General features: G+C 31.0%; 1 protein-coding gene across 4 annotated transcripts in view; it reads left to right on the plus strand.

Annotated features, from left to right (window-relative positions):
- The window catches only part of LOC106878173 (uncharacterized), a 1,037,364-nt gene that overhangs the window by 700,539 nt on the left and 317,742 nt on the right, over positions 1-19,083 (plus strand). The gene's annotated exons all lie outside the window — the stretch shown is intronic.

A 19,083-nucleotide genomic window follows, 5' to 3' on the forward strand; every position in this document is an offset into this window, starting at 1 on the left:
TCTGTCTGTCTGTCTGTCTCTCTCTGTCTCTGTCTCTCTGTCTCTGTCTCTGTCTCTGTCTCTGTCTCTCTCTCTCTCTCTCTCTCTCTCTCTCTCTCTCTCTCTCTCTCTCCTTCATTCCTCTCTGTCTCTCTCCAATTTTGTTAACTCTGCTGTCTGAGGGTCCTTCTTTTGCCTTGTTACATTGGGAACAGTCATTATCATTTTTACATTATGGAATCTCATTCAGTCAAATAAAGAGCTCACTTCCCAGTCATGCAGTTTTGGGTTCAGTCCTGCTGTGAGCAACTTAGGTTAGTGTATTCTACTATAGGACAATAGCCTCCAATTAACAACGAACTTGGTAATGTAAACTGAAAGAAGTCAATCATATATATACATATATATGTATCATTGGTGTCTTTATAAACATCATCACCATTTTAACATCCCCTTTTCCATGCTTGCATAAGCCAAACAGAATTTGCTGAGGCAAATTTTCTATGATCAGATGCTCAACTTGTCACCAAGCCTTGCCTGTTTCCAAGCAAAGTAATATTTCCCTAAAGCTGGACATATTTTAATGGAAGTCTGGAAACAAATGACATTCCTTGAATGATGGTGATATACATTTACAACTGTTGTAACACACTTACACAAACAAATGTGTATATATATATATATATATATATATGCGAGTAAAAATAAATGCAAAAAAAGGGGGGGAGTTGTATGATTGTGTATAGAGGAATATATTATTTTGTTTAAAAGAGTTCCAACACTGTCTGTTTTTTATGTTTTATTTACATTGGTTTTGCAGGAATATAAATAAAACATAAAAAGCAGACAGTGTTGGAACTCTTTTAAACAAAATAATATATATATATATATATATATATATATATATGTAGAGAGGGAGGGAGAGAGAGAGAGATACATACAGGCATGCATACATAGATACATACATACATAGACACATAGACACATAGACACATACACACATAACATCATCACCATTTAATGTTTGTCTTCCATGCTAGCATGGGTTGGACGATTTGACTGAGGACTGGCAAACCAGATGGCTATACCAGGCTCCAATCTGATTTGGCAGAGTTTCTACAGCTGGATGCCCTTCCTAACACCAACCACTCCAAGAGTGTAGTGGGTGCTTTTATTATTATTATTATTATTATGGTCACTGTCTGGAATTGAACTCAGAATCTTGGGATTAGTAGCCTGCGCTCTTAACCACTATGCCATGTGCCCGTGATTCCCAACATTCTGAGTTTGATTCCAGGCTGTACTAATAATAATAATAATAACAACATCAAAAAATAACCTAGGAATGAGAACCCAGGTTCAAAATTTCTCCAAGACACCTGGTGAAGGCTGGAGGGTATATCAGCTAAAACGTTGTGTTAACAACAAACAAGATGAGGACAAATATCCGTCAAATATAAATAATGTAAATGATGTACATAATTCCTCATTCCTTAAATATAGAACTGTATGTATATACATACAACCGTTTTTTTTTTTTGTTTTTTGGGGGTTTTTTTTTGTTTTTTGGGGTTTTTTTTTTTTTTGTTATTTGAAGTCTGTGTTGACAGACTTGCATTTACAATGAAAAGTACCATGTTTTCCTTAGTGGGTCAGCAGAATTTCAATAATGTTATGCAGGCCACCATTCAAATAGTGATAAAAAAAAAACTATGACGTAAATAGTAGTAATTGTCTGAAGAATTTTATGGTAAGAATAAATATGAATTTAAAGAGAAATGCATAGTATGAAGATCCTGGGAACTTAAAGGATTTCTCAGAGATTTTGTTGGTTTATTTCTTTAAATATGATTTATTTATTTGAAATTTTTGTATTATTTTCAAAATGGCCAGCTGCATATATTTTGATACAAGCATATTTTGAAATAGACAAAGCATAAGGATGTAGCTCTTTCTTTTTAATTTTTTTTTTTTTACCATCTTCAACTAATTAAGAAGAAAAATTCAATTAATATTTCCAAGAAAAAGAAAGAAGAATTTTCTTATTAAAAATGAAAAGGAAAGAAATTTGTGAAGAACTAATTTTTTCCTTTTGAAATCTAATAATTAGCTCCCAAATTAAGCTTCCTGTTTTACTCAGATAATGGTATCCTAAATAACAAAAATGCATGAATTTTACAAAGCAAATACATGAAAACAAACAGAAGACTTCTTTCCTTTCGTTTTCCTCTAATCATATTTTCAACACCATTATCATTAAATACTTAGAACTTATCATTCAGTCATTACTAATCTTTCAACATATCATATCTCATCTACCTTATCCTAACATGAAGCATCAGTAATCATCTTCATTACTTCACTTTCTAATCAAATTCATCTGTTCGTTATCAAGCTTTCATATACTCATTGTTTAAGATTGCATTACTTATTTTAATCATTTATATTATCATTTTCATTATTGTGAAATACAATCACCAAGTGAAAATGTCAAGATTCTTTTGTCCCTATTTTCATAAGTTCATTTCACGTTGCCAATTCATCCATCATGTCCATAGATAAGGTACCTCATTTTACTTTCCAAACATTTCATAAATTAAAAAAAAAAAAAACTCATCATTATTAGTAGTTTTTCTTTTTTTTGTATTGTTTTTATTTTGAGTTTTTAAATGTCAATTATTTATTTACAAATTTTAATTCTTATCACATAAAATATCTGCTTAATTTGGCAGCTCTGCAAAAAAAGATAATATATTTAATTCAATTGAATTTTCACAAGTAGCAATTTAAGAGAACATATACAAAATTGATAAAATCAAAACAATGAAGAAATGATTACATAGTTTTGTACACATACACACACACACACACACACACACATATGTATGCAAGTTTAAGAACAACAGGGCATTTACTGATTGTGTGACTCTTAAAGTAGAGTCAAATTTATTGCAAACTTCAAGTAGACAAGGACTTCAAGTTTTGCCTTACAGTTTGTTCAATCAGACTGAATAAATTAAAGGAGAAATCTTGAAATCTCAATCAACTTGATCTTCACAATATATATATGTATGTATGCATGTACACACTTACACATACATATACACACACACACGTGCACGAATGAGGTGGATAAATGAAGGAAAGTAGCTCTTAACACTTCTTGGTTGGAGTTACATGTATTTAATATCAGTCTGACTTAGTTCCACATGACTTGGAGATTCATAGGCTTGTAGGACACAGATGTACATTTGTATATTGTTCTACATACGTAATATTGAAAGGTTCTACTCTTAAATAAGAAAGATTGAAGACTATTTCCCATTTAGTTAACTTTGGAAGCAATACCAAATAATGATACAATTGTAGTTTTCGGTTGAATATCACGTTTCAGAATTCTTAGTACAATTGATAAGATTAGACTTAAACATCTACAATGGTTCTTGTATGATTTGACATTTCAAAGTATTCTTCTCTTTGAGAAATTTAGATGTAAAGAAATGGAAACAATTTGAAAACACTGAAACCAGTAGCTACTTATAATCAAAGACATGAACTCAACATTTAGAATTAGCACATTGTTTGTCACAAAGAACTATAATTCTTCCATTCCTCCATTCCAAATCTTAATTCCTCCATTCCAAAATCTTAATTCCTCCTTTCTAACTTAATTCAGCTTGCAACACTCTTTAATATTTTGCAGAAGAAGTTTTAGAAACAAGATTGTTAATGGAATTGGTCACACATAGGTCAGTTCTGATTGAGAAGACCTATGATATAAGATGTTCCTTCTATAACCATCACATCATTTTATTTTCATAAATTTTTTTCGTGTTGTGCAGCCATGACTATATTATCTAAAATTCTTTCTTTTTCTTGAGAGATATTTGGCTGCTCTCCCACCAAATCCTGTGACCATATAATGTAGAGAAGAAACAAAAGTTCTTCAAGTCAGCTTACTCTAAGTGTAGATGCTTTAGTACATGAAGCTTTATAGCATGACTGAACCCATACTTATATTGACAATTCAAGAAACTTTGTTTTTGACTGGAATGAAATTCTTCCATCATAGTCTAAAACTCTTGTCTTTATCCTTAATTCTTCCCATAAAGTGATTATTTATGAGTGAAATGTGTATCTTGGTATTCAATAAAATCCTTATGTAATTAGTATATCACCAGAAGAATGTATTTTTGAGGTGAAATGCCAAAAAATCTACTAGAAACCTGCTAATGAAGATTTTGGTATTTTAAGCACCTTTACTAAATGACAACCTCCCCATCACCTTCAAGCTATGCTACACATAAAAGTGTTATTTTATAACATATGTATGTGTGTTTTACTCTGTCTTTCTACCTCCCCCTCTATTTCATATCTAACACTATAATGAAATAGAGAAAAACTGCACACTTAAAAATAGTTTTGTATATGAAGTTGGCAGTAAAATATCACGTTTGTTTAAGCATTCATCACTTGATAACATCTCGGCACTAAATCACTTACTAATGCTTCAGAATTTAAAGCATCATACTAATCAGATGCTAGTCAGAAGATGCTGATATCTGTTATCCTTATACATTGCTTTCAATTTACTGGTGATGAGAAGAATGAGTAGTTCCAAAAAGGAAAGGGTAAAATATTGTAAAGGAAAGAAATAAAATAACTTATAATATTTTTCAGAAATCCTGCAAGTTGTACCATTCAGAATCAATTATGCTCTCAGATCAAGCTTGATAGATCAATAATTTTCATGGCAGGAAATAAGATTAAATTATACAAAAATTACTGAGTCAGTGAATTGTCAAAGTAATTTGACATTTTCTTTGATGTCTATATTGATATTGAATGATTCCTGACAAGTAAGCCTATTGAAAAAAAAAAAAATAAGGATGATCCTTCCTATCAACAGCCTGCTCTTTCTCGTCTGAACTGAAATCATTTTGTACTTAATTTTCAATATATACCCTCATACTTAATTTTCAATATATACCCTCATAAGCAGAAATTTGTTTTAGCAATGTGGTCATGCCCATTTTTGGACAAAGCAATGACATACATGTACACACTCACAACTGGGATGCTTCACTCTAATCCATAGGAAGAAACTCATTCTCTTGGAAAAACACTTCATATACATAATAATATACATACACACACACATGTGACTATATATATATAAATATGTGCACACACACACACACATACACACACACACACATATATATATATATATATGTATATACATTACTTTACACACACACATACACACATGTTCAAATCTTCTCATGCCTATTGGTCAGAGCTTGTCTCAGTTTCCATGGTGTTCAAATGACAGAAATTACAGGATTACCCTCTGAATAGAATGGCAGGGTTAACCTTCCAGTAGTTAATAATCCTGATTTACAGTTGAGTGGAATACAGCAATGTAAAATGAAGTACCTTGCTTAAAGGCATAACATGCCACCTGCTTTCAAGGATTGAAACAATGAAGCATTTACCAATTTAATATAAATCATCAAAATTGAATGCTATTTCATGAAATTAGAAGTATATTATTGGCTGTCAAATACATCAATATCTTATGATCATTTGTCTTAGAAATATTCATACCTTAAGTAGCATTTTATGGTTAATATAGTAAAATTTCACTAAATAAAACACTTCAATGATATAGATATACTACATTTCAGACATCTAATTTCCAATCATTTTGTTCTCAAAATTCATAATTGCTTCTTTTTTGAAATTTCAATAAATATTCATTGACATTTATCAAAGTCATTTACTCAGAGCTGCATGAATATTATTTCATATTTTTATTTACCGTTGATTTTCTTGAAAGATGTATATCTTTTTCCAAATGAGTATAAGAAAGATGAAAACTCAATAATTAATAACCTTGTTTAAATATTCTACACTTCTAATGAAATTTTCAATGCTGTTCTAGATTTGTGATTACATTCAATATAACGATATTCAATGTCTGATAACTCAATGAAGCAAGTACTGATGGAATAGGTGCTGTTAATGTTAAAAATGGGTAAATTTGGGGACAATTTTCAGATAACAAATTGCCAAAACGAAGGCAAAAATGACATCACATACCTGTATATTTGTTTGCACACATGGGTATTTTCATACAAAATAAGCATAACATAGGTTCTCAATTAAGTGTCAATTGAAACTATGTATAAGGGGTAGACATATTTATCATTCTATATATCAATTCTTACATTTCAATATATACCCTCATAAGCAGAAATTTGTTTTAGCAATGTGGTCATGCCCATTTTTGGACAAAGCAATGACATACATGTACACACTCACAACTGGGATGCTTCAATCATAGTTCACTCTAATCCATAGGAAGAAACTCATTCTCTTGGAAAATATGTTTTGTTTCGATTTATTTTACCAATACTAAGCCAAACAGGGTCTACACATACTTTTTACTTACTTATGACAGCCCATCAAAAGTGATGACAGTGTTGATCCATGACATGATCCTCCTCTGCTTCCAGCACATTGTTTCTCATAGCTGATAAAACCAATATTAGATAGACAGATCCTGTGACACTGAAGGCACAAAAAGTGACCCCAAACAACAGCTGCAGGGGTTTGATGATGATTTCTCCTCCTCTCCTTCATACAGTCTCTTGCATTTGGTTTCAAAGCACTCTACTCCAGCATCACACATGCCTTCTGATTAACAGCCAAGGCCTCCAACCAACTGGTAAGAAAGCTACATAAAATGAGAAACCTTTTGGTCTATACATAACTCCAACATAAGAGAGGCTATGTACTTCCAGCTAACATGTCTGAAGAGTCACCAGTGCTGCTGAGTACATGAAATACCGTCAAGTCAGTATGAAATTTCTAGTAACAATCTGATCAGTCATATGCCATGACCAGTAATATACTGTTTAATGATGGTTTAGTTGCCCAAGTGACAGTCAATACTATTTTTCTTAAAGAATAATGAATTTGTAATCCGCCAAATGTATTGAGTAATCCTTCAATTTAAGCTAAAATTGTTTTTATTATAACATAAAAGCAGACATTAATATACATATCATCATATACATTTATACATATAAGATGATATATATATATATATACATATATATATATATATATACATACATACATACATACATACATACATACATATGTACATACATGTATACATATATATATATTCACAAGTATGTATATATATGTGAGTATATACTTAAGGTATGTATTTTTAAAGAAATTTCTAAAAATTAAACTAAAAAAAATTCAACACAAATGTAGAATCTAAATATTTTGATATTTATTTTTAGAAAATATTTTGTAACTGTGACTCTGAAGTTTTGCTCGTAGTGGCTTGTCAGACTGCCAGGCAAGACTTCGGACTCCCAGAACCATACATTTTTTTGTGAAACACAACACTACCTAGTTAAAAACTGGATTTAACCACTCCTCCTCATTGATTCCATTAAATATTTACAGAGTAATAAAATTACTTAAATAATACAACATCCTATGACCTACAAATTCTCAAATAAAACACCAACACACAAGATCTCAAAGCAATTAGATAACATTATCCGACAATATATGCCATAGAGATAACAGCATACTTTCATCATCTGAGGCATTCTTTGGGATGTTGGAAGAATCTAATCATAGTTACTGGTAACATCACTTTAGACACAGAAACGGGATCAGCACTATGTATTCAGTAAACCAGATGATTCCTAGGGCACTGTAATCTATGGGTGCCACACAGTTTCTGAAGTCCTTAGACAGAATTTCTTAATCCAATCTTTTCAAAGAATATAAACAAAAAAGACAAAGATAAACAAAACATCATAGCATAGTTTTTAAAGTTTAACTTCAGTATCCATTGTTAAGGAAGAAATGTTTTGGATCTTCAAACAATGTTTTAACAATATCAGATAATTAAATCATTTCCAGTTGAACTATTATACACTATTTTATTATAAGCTACTACTCCTGGCTGTATTCACAAAATAGTCATATCTGAGAGAAGAGAGCACACTTTATAGGACTGACCTAAAGTGATAGATATCCCAGCATCAGTCCTGCACAAAATGCCTTTAACTGATGTCCCCATGACAGATTATTATATATTAAATAGTGTATATAATTCACCAACTCTATCTTCTAATATACTGAGGAAACCATTAATGTTTTGTACATCTGAAATATTGGTTTCAAATTTTGGCACAAGGCCAGCAAGTTCAGGGCTTGTGGGTAAGCTAGTTACATCGACTCCAGTGCTCAACTGGTACTTAATTTGTCAATCCTAAAAGGATGAAAGACAAAGTCCACCTTGGCTAAATTGAACCTCAAAGACAGATGAAAACCACTAAGCATTTCACCCAATGTGGTAAAGATTCTGCCAGTTCAACACCTTATGCACATCTGAAATATTATCTACAGATTATGTTCTGCATTAAAGCCAACAGTACAAAGTATTTTGTGTGACTTTCTAATCACTGTGTTAATCCACTCTCTTGTAAGTGATAGCAACAATAATCTACAAATGATAGTACTTAAATCCAAATATTAAGAATAACAATGTTTATGGTAAACTAGAGTATAGTTGCAAATACTCTATACCTGCTCTTAATGAGTAATTCAGTTCCTGCAGATTCAACTCTTTTACTGCAGAGAGTCTACATTACACTATGCTATTTCACATAGGCCCTTTTTCATTGTAACTAATGGCCTTTGGTATTTTAATGGTAATCTGCTTATTTCATAGATGTCAGAAAAATGATGTTTTTTAGTAAGTCTACGTCAACTGGTCAACCGATTATGTAGTCAAGAAATCATTGATTATTTTATTCACCAGGTGTTGATGGTATAGGCGTGTAATAAAATATACTCTGTATTATAAATAACTGTGTTTTTTAGGAGAATTAGCTAGATTCTTGAGATGATCTGCTTTTGTTGTAGTTTAAACAGAACAAAACACAAAGAAAATAATGAATACTATAATTAATTTTATGAGTTCTGCATGTGGAAATATAATATAGCAAGAATAGCCAGCTGGAAATTTGAGTTCAATTCTATATTCCTTTATACACATTGTCATATTACAATGCTTCTATCCAGTTGCTATGGTAATAATCGGATTTGAGTATATCTATTTAACCTAAAGCAAGGGGGGGGGGGAAAAACTTACATTAAGATGAAACTATATTTAAGTAATGCTAATTATTATGATGAATATGCATTGTTAGAAAATTAATTAGTCGAGGAAGATGTTTCTGAAACAGTTTCAATTAATCTAGATAATTAAAAGGGTTAAAGATAATTTGAAAACTTAAATAAGGCCTCATGGAGGCAATGGTAAGTGACCAAAATCTTTGGCAATATGCTGTGCTTGAGAAGACTTGTTAAGCCAAATGAAATCATAGTTATGGCTAATGCCGGTGTCACATAACTTGCACTTGTGTTGGTGGCACGTAAAAAAGCATCCATTACACTCTTGGAGTGGTTGGCATTAGGAAGGGCATCCAGCTATAAGAAACCATGCCAAATCAGATTGAAACCTGGTGCAGCTCGCCAGCTTACCAACTTCAGTCAAACTGCCTAAGCCATATCACCATGGAAAGCAGATGCTAAATGATGATGATGAGGAGGATGAGGATGAGGATGATGAAATAAATATTTAAAATGTAAGTCCAGTTATTCAAATAATCCAAGTACTGGAGTTCACGGCATTACCATATCATCAAATCTTTACTCTAATATTCTTAAAGACTAAATAGAGATTAATGATCAAACTAAGCTTCTTTGGTGAAGTCTAATACGACAGAAACATGTCCAGATTTGTCCCCATGTTATCAAAGATCAAACACATTGTTTATTACAGTCTATATTTAATTAATTTTCATGAAATAAAATTTTAAGTTTGTCTCTCCAGCTATTTTTTTTAATATTAGTATTAATGTCTTCATCATTAAGGGGAAAGTTTTACCTAATTTCTTTTGCCTCTCTACATTATGTAGGCTATGGTCTACTGTACAATGAAGTTTTATTGAGCATTTTCTCTAGCCTTTCCTTTAAGTAATTGTTTATGAGTTGTAGTTTCGGATCAATATAAATAGTAAGTGGCTATTTTAGAAAATAATCCCTTAATAAATGCAATATCTGACACTGGTAAGACAAGAAGTAGTTGAAGCCTTTCCAAGATCATCAGAAACTTAAGTGAAAGCAGAATCAAACCAGATCATAGAACTGGGTCATCAAGTACTTACTACTCCATTCAAAGCACTCTTCATGTATAACATGTAATGTCTGAGAAAAGTTTCTATAATTTGAAGGGTTGAATATTAAGTTGTAGGTGCAGACAAAATAACTTGCTTGGGGAACTTTATTCTAAGATGTTATGGAAAGAAAAAAATTTACATAAAAAGATGAATATTTAGGAACCAACGTGTTAGATTTACTATCATTCTGCTAAATTTGAAACTACAACACAGTGATAATTTTTATAATATAATAATTTTTATTATATAATTACAAAACAAGCCTTGTGCCTCTAGTAGAGAGAATTATAACTATAAAACGGCAGTCAGATGGTAAAATCAATAAAGCAATGGGAAAAAATGCCTTGTGGTAGTTTGTTTAAGTCTTTATATTTAAGTTCAAATCCTGCAGAAGTCAAACTTTGCCTTTCATGTTTTAGAGTCAATAAAATAAAGTGCCAGTCAAGTACTGAGATAGATGATATTGACTAACTCCGCTTCTCAAAATTTCTAGCCTTGTGTCTAAATTGAAACGAGTGCAATGAATTGACAGAACTGTTAGAGCATTGGACAAGGTGCCTTGCAGTATTTCTTTTGGTTCCTTACATCCTCAGATCAAACCTCATGAAGTTAACTTTGCCTTTCGTCCCTTTGATGAAATAAGGTCTCCAGCCAAGATCTGGAGTCCATATCAATCAATTATTCCCCCTCATCTCAAATATCTGACCTTGTGTCTGTGTTAGAAAATTATTCTATAATTAAAAGTATAAAGCAAATTTCAAAAGCCTATATGGATTATAGAGATTCACAACAAGAAAGGAAATGTCATTAGTTGTGATTATACCATATTAAATATAGTGATAAAAGACTGACTTAAAACTGAATGTTCATAAATATATACAAAGCAATATTTAGGGCTGGCAGGCATTAAACAGAATAACATTAATATGAATTTAATTTGTTATGCACCATCTCTTCAATAATTCAACATTTTCAATATTCAACACTGTCGATTATACAGTACCAAATATATATATATATATATATATATAAAAATAGACAACAACCATATGGGTCGTTTGTGGCCTACATTCATTGAAAGAAACATTTAACCCCATAGACTATATTCAACAGGTGCTTGAATCAATTGATATTATTAAAAGTGATATATAAAGGTAAATCTATTGATCTGGACAGTAAGATTGTCTGCAGAAATAGTATTTTTTAATGTCAATATTTTATTTAATGCAGTTAAAAAAAATAGAAATATCAGCAATAATAATTTATTTTGAGGTCAGTGAATTGATAGCTCAATTACAGAGTATCATAAATAACTGGATAATTAAGCAGTTATTAATTATAATGGCTATTCTTGCCATGACAGACAAAATAAATGTTCATAAAGTGAATGGAAAACAAACATATGTTAATTTTGTGAGTAATCAGGTGGTTTTAATCGTACTAGGAGGAATAACACTTAACTAGATGGACAATTCTCAAATAGAAGGGTAATTCATAACTAGATGCATAAATCTCATCAAGATAGGTACCTGGATTAGGTAGGTAATTCACATTAGATGTGTGTCTCATATTTAGATAGATGACTTTACTAGATGGGTAACACGTAATGTTAATTGAAGGTTATTATTTTAAAGTAAGTTGAAGGTGGTAAGGTAACAAAATCCTTAGTACAGCAAACAAAATGCTCAGCAGTATTTCTTCTGACTCTTTACTTTTTGAGTTCAAATTCTGCCTTGGTTGACTTTGCCTTTTATCCTTTCAGGGTCAATAAAGTAAAATACTAGTCAAGTACTAGGGTTGACCCCAATCTCCTTAAAATTGCTGGCCTTGTACCAACATTCAAAACCATAATTTTAAAATAAGTTTAAGAATAATAAAAGAAAATTTAGGGAAAGGGAAATGAAATACTGAAAATAGAGCAGGGTTTATTGTAAAATTCATTTTGATTGGGACTTCAGTCTAAATTTTGCCTGGCAATGTATTCAGCCAAGATGGAATAAATATGCTGCAGGACTTTATTTATCAATCAAAATGGACTTTACAATAAATGAATTACAGATAATTGAATAAGTAACTCATATTACATATGTATCAATCATTAGACTAATCAAATCTAGATTAGTGATTAACATCTAGATAAATACACAGTAATTAAATAACTCATATCTGAATAGTTAACTAACATCTAGATGGGTAACTCACAATAGCTTGGTTGGGTAGCTCATAATGGAATTGTAATGCATATCTAGATGAGTAACTCATAACCAGTAACACATTCCAATAGTCATTTGAGTTACACAGCAAGCTGGCGGAATTGATTGCACAGTGGACAAAATACTTAGCAGCATTTCATCCATCATTACATTCTGAATTCAAATTCCACCAAAGTTGACTTTGCCTTTTATCCATTCAGGGTTGATAAAATAAATACCGCTTGAGCTCTTGTGTTGATGAAATCAACTTACAGCCTCCCCTGAAATTGCTGGTCAATATTCATTTGAGTTAGAACAACGATTTAAAAATTAGTAGAGTCAACTAGATGCTTGGGTAGCTGACATTCACTTTCTTACTCTTAGGTGGATTTTACAGAATCCACTCTGTTGATAGCATTTAGGCCAGGTCTCCTTCTTTTCCTTCTTTTCTTCCACCTACCTCAAAGGTCCTGAAGGAATCATAGATGTTGCCCTTCTTCTTCTGACTATATCATTAAAATATGTTTATTTTCGGGTCTAATCATTCTAAGGTCAAAAACTGACAGGATCAACTTTGCCAGTTATCCTTCTGAGATCAATGAGTACTTATAGACACACTAAGTTAAGATATATGTGTTTGATTCTAGCTAATCAAAGAAACTGCTCATACTGGATGATCAATGAAAACTAATGCCTGGTTTAACTTCTCAGTCAAATCGTCCAACCCATGCTAGCATGGAAAGCGGACGTTAAACGATGATGATGATGATGATGATGATGATGAATACTAATCTTTCTTGCAATGAACAAACAATCATTAGAGACAAATATTATTTGCTTCTATAGCAGAGCATCAATTACCTCTAATTGTGCAGACCTTTCATTACATTTTTCAAATAAGATGCCCTGGAGTGGGCTATAATCCAATGACTAAAATCAGAAAATAGTTTTTAAAAAACATTACAAAGCAGAATGTATAAATTGATGATTGTTCAATTATCATCAATTTATTCTTTTGGAAACCACTTCTATGCAAAGCAGTAAATCAAAGTTACTTGTACTGGCCTTTATTTCATACTGAATAGACAACCTTATGCTAATTTCCTCAAAACTTAATTTTTTAATGTAAAACCTACTCAACCAGTCACAACTAATAGTTTCGTTATTTCTAACTAATATCCTATTCAGATGCTAGAATCATTGTATATTATCTACACAAACATTCAGATTCAAATGTAAATACATAAATACAATACTGTATTCTGCATTTCTCAAATTACTTGAAATATATCCACTTCTATTTATTCAAATATAATATGAATATTTTCTCTTCGAAGCATTCTGTTTCAATGTGTCTAGTGACTGGAATTGGAAATGACAACTCTAAACAGTATTTTAGTTTATATTTGTTTAGATATTCACCATTTAAACTATGCTTTTGGTATTCCAAACTGCAACAGATTTTATATATTTTCTACATTAGCTATTTTAAGTAGTGCTCACTGTAACTGTTTTTAGATAGTTCTCAGTAATGTTGTTTATAGATCAACAGACAAGATATCATGTCTCCTAGTTTAACATTTTATCTATAAAAGGATCAAACAACTCTTTGCTTCCTCCATAAAATCTTTAGACTACTTTAGCCTTCTCAGCCAAGGTCAAGCAAGATAAAACATAGCAAGGACAAAACGACAAATACAAGGATAATCACCAAAACAGAATATATCAAGCTAGGAGCAAGCCTCCCACTATTACCACCTATCACATTCTGGATGTTTTACGGGATCAAAAGTGAGGAGCTTGAGAAAGTGTCTATTTCTGCTTATGACTACATACATAGGTACTGAAAACAATCAAGAAAAGTACAGTACATGCTCTTAAGCCCTACTCATTTATTGTACTGCAACATTTAAAAAAACTTAGTACCATGGAAATATCTTTGTATTTAATTGAATGATACAAAAATAGGCTTACATCATTGTTGAATGAGTGATATTATCTGCAGTGACATAGGTGTGTTCTACATAACATTATATTACAGAAATTATGAAGGGAGACATTCAGTCTTCCAAATATAGCTCAGGATTCAAAAATATCCTTCTACAGACATTAGAACAGGATATTGCAAATTCACACATAGTTCCTTTCCTGTTTACAGTTGAATCATCCAGAAGCAAACATTCACTCATAAATACAGTCAATACAAGCATAACAATTCAAATGTAAATATGCAAATACAATAATACATTCTGTATAGATGGAACTTTGTTGGTTTCTGCAATGAGGATTATGATAAACATCATTCGGTTGCACTGCTTGTAAGGATTCCTGTGACTATCTGTCACCAGCCAGTTTTATTGTTTATCATATTCAGCAGGTCAGAGGGATTGCAGTTCTGCTTGATGTAGGTCTTCAATGAGAATTAGGTTAACTGAATTACCTCCTCTTTGATTTAGCTTATAAATGGCTGAGTACTTCACAAACACATGTCCCCTTAATGTAATTCTCAGGTAGATTTAGTATAATACAGTGTGTAACCTTTGAATTATAGATAATTCATTTGATGGGCTTCTACATAATTTCTATCTACCATTCAGAAGGTATTGGTCAACCTAAAAGCTATAAAAAATGTTATTTGTCCAAGATGCTATCAATGGAATTGGGCTTGGGAACTCACAATATTTACCAAATGCTAATTTGACACAAAAATCATGTTGTTATCACATCACTTGTCATTTTTACATAATATTTTTAAAATAATACCACATCAACAATTAGAATTGAGCAGAGTTTCAGAATATCACATTGAATGAAATCAACAAATCTTAAATAATTTTAAAAGAAACAAAAAAAAAAAAAAATTGTAAAATAAGATTTTTATAAATTTGAATTTTGTGATATTTCCATTCTTTCATCTTTCTTCAAAAAAAAATTGTATCTAAAAACTCTTTAATAAAAACAAATCTAAACTGTAGTAATAATAATTATTTAAAAGAGCCAGCATATTAATCTTAAAATGTTTTGTAAATTTATATTAATAAATATTAATAAAGTAATTCTTTTGACATAATTAAAAGTCGTATACTAAAAATAATTAACTGTGATATAACTTTAGCGTAATTTCCTTTATATTTGCTACATTGTGATTTCTTCATTTCCTTTTCTTCATTTATTTTTTTTTAATTTCTTTCTTTTCAAATGTTCTCTTTTGTAAAAGGCTGGCTCTGTACTATATCCTTGTGTGTATATTTCTGTATCAGATATGAATGATTTAGGAATATTATACATTATATATTAATTTTCTTCCACTTTTCATTTTTGTATTTAAACAAAAAGAATGCCGCTCCAAATTTTTTCTTATGTTAAAAGACTCAGAACTACATGTCATTTATATACATGTATGTATATGTACATACATATGAGTGTAGGTAGATACAACCTACCTACTTATATATATATTTCCTTTCAGATGTTCCAATGAAAGCTTGTTGATATCTATTTTGGGGATGAGCAATATCAAAAGTCTATGGTACAAAGTTAAAATAATAATAAATGAAAAAAGTGAAGCATACATTTGTTGTTGACATCATAAGAATGAAAGCAACACTTTGAGCTCCACCATTCCAAAAAACATTTATTATTTCACATTACCTCAACAGCATACAATTCTTGCTGGTAAGATTGAAGTTTCTAAAATAGATTGAGAAACTCAGAGAATTGTTTTAGTCCAAAGGCAGAATGCCAGTTATATTCACAGGAGATGCGAGTTCAAGTTCCATTGGCAACCATCGACATTTTCTGTCCAGAGCAGTTGTTAACCCATTATTTCCATTCCATTATGTGTAGCTTTATCAACTTCACCATTTCCAAAGAAGAAATACATCTATATTTAAAAAGAAAAGAAAATGTGAACATTTCCTGGGGAAGATTTTGACATTAGTCTCTTCATGCTTCATTTTGATCATCTCCAAGATAAGATAGTTTTCTAACTTTGATTTATATGCTTGGATTATATAAAGTTTTAATTGTTGCTTTAAATTATTTTGAAATATTGGAACTCACTGGAGAGCATTCTGAAAATGTTGCACTAATAACCCTCACAAGAATGGTTATGCAGATGGATGGATGAATGCTAATACTTAGATATTAAATGTAATTACCTAGCTAAATCTACAACAACATAAGCCAATATAAAACAAGATAATATTTTTTCATATATATTCAATACAGAATAATGAAGAATTGTTATAAATGAGTACATAGGGTGCTGTCATTTCATCGTATCCTGCTACTCATGGTATGAGCTGCATTACTGAATATGACTGAAAAATATCACTCTGCAAGAAATCATATTTTCTCATGCAAAAGTAATTGAATTAAGGAAATAGTTAACAAAATGTTATTCCTGAACACATGTCAATCTGTCAATGAAAATCATCGCTATACATTTTAGTTTAATATCACAAATTTTATTGCTTTCACTACAATAAAACCTAAATATGAGTCCAAAAATAATTGGGGAAACTTCTACATCTGTCTTGGTGTATGTTCCATATTCCAATTAAAATTAGATGTTGCAATAATATTTAGGTTTAAAAACTGTGAGAACTAAAAACTAACTTCAGAAAAAAAATACAGGTTTTAATAGCAGAAACTTTTATGTCCGAATTGGGAACAGGCTTGTTTGTGTGGTAAAAAAGTTTGGCTCAGATATGGATATATGCTTAAGAAGTTTGACTTCACAACCATATGGCTCCAAAATCAGTTTGCTATCTGGTACCTTGCCCAAATGTCTTCTATATAGTCTTGGGTTTACCAATAACATATGAGCTGAATTTGATAGCCAAAAACTGTGTGGATGCCCAAGTCATACCTTGTGTGTGAATCTGGATTGGTGGAAACTTAAGAAGTCTGTCATATGGACTGTAATTGTAGTTTGAGGGTACAGCCTTACACATACAGTGTCATGGTGATTTTACTTGTGAATTACCTGGAAGGTACTTCTGTTTGTAGAACTTCAGCCATTTACATGCTAATTCAATGAGCAAACAGTTCAGTTGATTGAAGTGAACCCTTGTCATTCAAGGTTACAGATATTCTTCAATATATGTATGTTCATGTATGTGTGTGTGTGTGTGTGTGTGTGTGTGTGTTAACATTGCCAAGAAAATTGAAAAACTGGTATTTTTCAAAAAATGTATCTTGTAATATTTGCTGTGCATCATATTACAGGCACTTTTTCTTTATTTTCACTGCTACAAATATTGTTAACTAATAATTGGTCATTTGACACTTGTAACCAGTGATACTACTGTTCCCCAGTTGGGATACAAATAAATAGAGAAAATAAGTATGTAATCAATTCATTAACAAAAAAAAAAGCTTGTTTCTATGAATTGTAAATCGTTTCTTTTTAAATAAAGCATCAGTGCAGATCAATATCTGCAGACTTATGCTGAGTACTTAGCTCTATTTCAGTTTACCCTAGCTGGAAATTGGATGCCAAATGGAGGACATGCAGAAATAGAGAGCTAATATGACAAATTCATTAGCTTGTAGCTTTTCTTTTTCTTTTTACTTTGCTTCCGTTAAGGATGCAATTAGTGATTACTAATTAGGGAATGCAGTTCGGTTAATTTAGTAAATTTACTACTAAAAAACATATAAACAAGGTTCCAGTTATTTTGTAATTACTAAAACAACTTAACTACATTTATATATATTAACCAATGGCATGTTATAACATGAGAAATTAAGAGATGGGCTAACAAGAAAAGTTAACTAGTTAAAAGAGAATATATATATATATATATATATATATATATATATATCCAAAAGAAAAAACTATCTAAACATTGCTAATGAGGATTTTAAAACAAAAATCTTTTTAGTCTTCAATTCTTTTCAAAGTAATGTATGCAGAAACTTTGAAAAATTTTATTTGTTGAACGCACTCTGATGTCAGTTATTATTGAAAATAGTGAGATTAACAAGATTAATGATAATAATGATGTACATATTGGTGATTAGGTGAATGGTATAGTGTGGGTTGAGGCTGCCCTTTGTAGTGGTCAGACTGGCTGCTGTCTTCCTTAAATGTAACATGCCTTTGACTTTAACAAACACACTTATGTAAAGTGGTTACCCCATGCAAACTGCTTACTATTTACATCCCATATCAAAATGATTCAAGACCTGACAAATCAATACAAGCTTTTCATTGGAACATCCTGATGAACACAGATGTACATCGTACATACATATATATATATAATGAGCATGTAATGTGCATGTATACATTTATATGAGTTAAATTTAGACACAGTGAAAAAGAATATAAAATAAGTGTGCAAATTCGTCCATTTTATTCTTACTTACTGTGTCCTTTCTGAGTTTGAACTTACTTAAAAAAATATATATATACTTCTGTTTAGTGATCAATGCAATAACTTTCAAAGTGAATTGTATCATGCATCTTCTGTTGACCAGGTAAACATGGTTCAATAAGCAATAATTTCATAGCCTGGAATTAGATATTATTTCTCTTTTGATCCATGTTCAAATATTTATTCTTCTTGGGTCTTTATTATTATTATTATTATTATTATTATTATTATTATTAT

The sequence above is a fragment of the Octopus bimaculoides genome, chromosome 8, assembly GCF_001194135.2.
Source record: "Octopus bimaculoides isolate UCB-OBI-ISO-001 chromosome 8, ASM119413v2, whole genome shotgun sequence".
NCBI lineage: Eukaryota > Metazoa > Mollusca > Cephalopoda > Octopoda > Octopodidae > Octopus > Octopus bimaculoides.